At 38.3% G+C, this 4,760-nt stretch overlaps 1 pseudogene; it reads left to right on the top strand.

Annotated features, from left to right (window-relative positions):
• The first annotated feature begins 1,970 nt into the window (after positions 1–1,970).
• LOC119506211 lies at positions 1,971–2,797 on the top strand (annotated as a pseudogene).
• Positions 2,798–4,760: the final 1,963 nt, after the last annotated feature.

The following is a 4,760-nucleotide window of genomic DNA, read 5'->3' as shown; positions in this document are numbered from 1 at the left end:
TATATGGGGGGAAGGACAGATTTATGACAATACTAAGAATTGAGCTTGGTTCTGGAATGAAATCTCTTGCTGTGTATGGGATACTTGGCAGGTTAGTTTAACACAGTGCTCATTTTAAGGTCCTTGTGAGTATATGAACTAAATTTAACTCTCATTGAGTCCTCATGTGCTAGGTAGAGCTATAAGTGCTTTATGTATATATTGAATGCTCAGACTTCCCATTGTCCCTCATAGGAAGGCACTATGAATAACAACTGCATTTCTCCAGTATAGAAGTTATGTAATTTCAGAGATCAAGTAGTGGAGACAAAATTTGATGGTATGTATTCCACTATAACATTTGTGTTCTTATCAGCCATGTTTTGGACCAACACCACATTTAATACACCAACAAAAGTTTGAGGTTAGAATTTTTGTAGTCTACTAAGAACTTTCTAAAATATGGTATAAAACACAAAAACAAGAATAATGAGCAATTGGAAGGTGCTTCTACACACCCCAAGTTCTTTACAGTAATCACATAATTAGAAATTAGTACATATTTTCTTTGCCACCTGAACTTGTTGTACAAGTACTACCAAACTATCTAGAAAGAGCACAATAAAAAATCACCACTTTAGTTACTCAAGGAAAGGCAGATTTTTAAATAATTTTTCAATTAATTTCCCCCTTTTCAATTAAATCCAGCATTGCTTATTTAGTCATTAGGCACTGTTAGATTTTAAAATAGAAATAGTGCAAAAATTCTTTGGAATTTTCTTGAAGAAAACAGGGTTTTTATCTATTATTGTGTTCCACAGAAATATTTGAGAGAGAAGAATTTTCCATTGATGATTCCTTTACATTAAATGAGCATAAATTTGTCTACAAACAGCACCACTTCTAACATAAGGATCTGTCATCCCATGCTAGATTATCTATTTTCAGTTGCAATCACTTCCATCCAAGTCTCCTTTGGATGAGAAAGCTTCATGGTATATGGAAACTGGAAACTACATTTCCCAGAATCCCATTCCCTGTATAGTTCATATTTATCATCTTTACAGGAGAATGATTTATGTGCAATCTGGAAGACTGGAAGAAAAGAAAATGAGTTATTCCCTGAAGCAGGCAGATGTGTGAAAATATGTAATTCTCAAATCCACTTCTATGTGAGTTTGTACAAAATAAACTACTTTGACCCTAGAGATTGAGAGAGTTAGTGGAAACTTCTGTACATTTTGAGATTTGCAGGAGTTTCAAGGTGAGTTCCTAAAACCAGTACCTTGAAAATTATCTTTCTTTCTCACTGCCTTTTTGAAGTTCTGATAAACATCTAATTCCTGGTAGTAAAATCCTTTATAAGTGGAATTTTTCCTAACTCAGTGACTCCTCTTTTCCCAAATAATGCTGACTTACATACACAGTATTTGCCACCAGCTGTCTTAAGGAAACAGAACCTAAAACAACTGGAATCTTGAATAGATTTCCTAATCTTATTAGATAAAAATACATGATTAATTAATTGCTAGTGGAAAATTGAAAACTTGTTGTCCATATCATACTGATGCAAACAAGTTATTTGAATTATCAGTTCTAATTTGCTAAAGTCAAGTGCAAGAGTTTAAATCAAGAGTTCAGAGGAACAAATGACTTTTAAAATGCATATTATGTTAGAAGAGTCCATTAATTATAGTTTGGAGTAGTTTTATCTGACTACATTAGATAAATTGCAAAAGAAAAGGAAAACTCAGTACTTTAAATTCCTACCTCGGAGGGGAGGGGACGGGAGCGCGGGCGGGGGAGGCGCGCTAGGCGCTTCCTGTTCCGGCGCCAGGAGGAGCCGCGCGCCGCTGTTGCTGCTGCCGCCGCTTCTGCCGCCGCTTCTGCCGCCGTCGCCCGCCAGGCTGCGTTCGGTTCGTCAGTGTTCAGTTCCTTTGTACCCATCGCCGCTTCTAAACCTTGCTACGGGATCGGATCCTGCCGGGAAAATGTCTGAAGAGTTTTCGTTGGCAGATGCACTACCCGAACCACTCCCCTGCCAAAACCTCTACTGTTAGCAATACAAAACCTGGTCAACCTCCTCAAGGCTGGCCAAGTTCCAACCCTTGGAATAACCCAAGTGCTCCACCTTCTGTGCCGTCTGGACTCCCACCAAGTGCAACACCTTCTGTGCCTTTTGGACCTGCACCAACCGGAATGTATCCCTCTGTGCCTCCCACCGGACCGCCTCCAGCACCTTTTCCTCCTTCTGGACCATCATGTCCTCCACCTGGTGGTCCTTACCCAGCCCCAAGTGTGCCAGGCCCTGGCCCCACTGGGCCATATCCTACACCAAATATGCCCTTTCCAGAGCTTCCTAGACCATATGGTGCACCCACAGATCCAGCTGCAGCTGGTCCTTTAGGTCCATGGGGTTCCATGTCTTCTGGACCATGGGCACCAGGAATGGGAGGGCAGTATCCTACCCCTAATATGCCATACCCATCTCCAGGGCCATGTCCCATTCCTCCTCCTCCCCAAGCACCAGGGGGAGCACCACCTGTACCATGGGGCACTGTCCCACCAGGAGCGTGGGGACCACCAGCACCATATCCTGCCCCTGCAGGCTCATATCCCACACCAGGACTCTATCCTACCCCCAGTAATCCTTTTCAAGTGCCTTCGGGACCTTCTGGTGCTCCACCAATGCCTGGTGGCCCCCATGTGAGTGTTTAATTTGTTATTTAATGTGCAGTAATAGTCACATAAGCACAATTGAAAGATTGGTTCCCTCCAATTTTGAATGGAAGATTTAAAAGTTTTAAAACTTTCTAAAAGGGGGTGTTTATATGTAAAATAAGAGTAAATTTCAAAGATTCAGGTAGAACATTTAAAAGGATGAAAGTACAAGCATTCCTGGTACTAAAAATGGAAAGAAAATTTTCCTGAAGACCAATCTCTGCCTGTCTGGATTGATAAGAAAATAGATTTTTAAAGAATTTCAGGCAGTGAGAGTATAACTTCCTATTTTTCAGGCAACTCTCCATGGTGTTTCTCAGCCAGGATTTTGTTAGATCATTAGCAGTATTGAGCTCAAGATTATACCCCTATTCTCTATAATCAATTAAGTGTAATGATCTATGCTTTACTGTCAGCTAAGCTGGAGTAGGGTTTTTGTCTTAGTTGAGGAGCCTATTAAGGGCATATGAAAAAGTAAAAAGGCACCCCCCCCTTGAGGTAAATTAAGCAAGTATCCAAAAGCAGTCAAGATTCCCTTTAGGAAAAAAGTTTGTTTATTCTTAACATACAAACTTAACAATTCAGATCCCCATCTAGATTAATCAAACATCCATTTCAGGTGTAAAAGAAGAAAATCTCAATAAAGTACCCCTGACACGTCTTCCTTTCATTAGTATAACTTCTTGCTATATATATATATATATATAATTTTTTTTTTTAATTTTTGCAAAATGTATGCCAAGGTAACTAAATAAGATGACTTGTTCTTTGGATTTATTAAGCAATAAATTTATTTTAAGCCATAGGAAGGAGTTCATAAACTCTATTTGCAAAACTAAAAAAAAAAAAAAAAAAAAAAAATTCCTACCTCACAGAACACAGAGAACCAGGGGCTTTAGTGATTGTCAGGAACAACCTTTTTATTTTCTTGTTGTATAGATTTCTGGATAAAGCAGGGTATCTGGTCCCCAAAGTGACATAAATTATAAAACAAGTTAAATTTTCTTTCTCACCAAGGCTCATAAAATTTAGGATAGTTCCTGAAAAGAGATTCCAAATGGAGTCCAGAGGTCACTCTGGTGGGCACTCTTATGCACAATAACTCTTTTTAGGATTTAATGAATTGGAATAATGGGTAGTAAATATCTGAAACTATCAAACTACAACCCAGTAGCCTTGAAGCTTGAAGACAATTGTATAACAGTGTAGCTTACAAGGGGTGACAATGTGATTGTGAAAGCCTATGGATCACACTCCCCTTTATCTAGTGTATGGACAGATGAGTAGAAAAATGGGGGCAAAAAAACTAACAGAAAAATAGGGTGGTGGGGGGGCAATTTGGGTGTTCTTTTTTTCCTCTTATTTTTTATTCTTATTCTCACTTTTTTCTGGTACAAGGAAATGTTCAAAAAATAGATTGGGGTGATGAATGAACAACTATATGATGGTAATGTGAACAATTGATTGTATACTTTGGATGATTGTATGGTGTGTGAATAAATCTTAATAAAAAATACATTGATTCCATCACAATACAGAAAAAAAATAGACCTCCCTTCTGCCACCCTATTTTTAAAAGCTTGTATTAGTGTAGTACATTAGATATAATTCGTGAAAGAACATTTTAATCATTGTACTGTTAAATATGGTCTATCATATACAATGTTTGTATTGACAGTCTTATGGCTGTTTTTTTTTTAAATTTTTATTCTAGTAACATATATGCAACCTAAATAGTTCTCCTTTTAACAACATTCAAATATGTAATTCATGGCTCTCAATTATGTTCACAATGCAGAGGTTTTTGAAAGAAAGGGAGAGTAGATTATCTTGAGGAGGGGCTTTAAAAACCAGATAGCTTGTTCCAAAGGAAACTGAGCTCATTTGCAATGGTTACTGTGCCTTGGGGAAGAGGAAATGTCCAGAGTGCCACTTGAGCCCCATTTGACCCAACAAATTAAAGGTGTTTGAAATGTGTGTGATAGATTTGAATGCGGCATTGAGTCCCTGGTAAGTCTAAAAAATATTTGCAGGTCGAATACCTAAGTGTTTGAAACATC

The sequence above is a fragment of the Choloepus didactylus genome, chromosome 11, assembly GCF_015220235.1.
Source record: "Choloepus didactylus isolate mChoDid1 chromosome 11, mChoDid1.pri, whole genome shotgun sequence".
In the NCBI taxonomy this organism is placed as follows: Eukaryota; Metazoa; Chordata; class Mammalia; order Pilosa; family Megalonychidae; genus Choloepus; species Choloepus didactylus.
The sequence above is the reverse complement of the archived record's forward strand: the minus strand, read 5'-3'. Positions and strand labels throughout refer to the sequence as shown.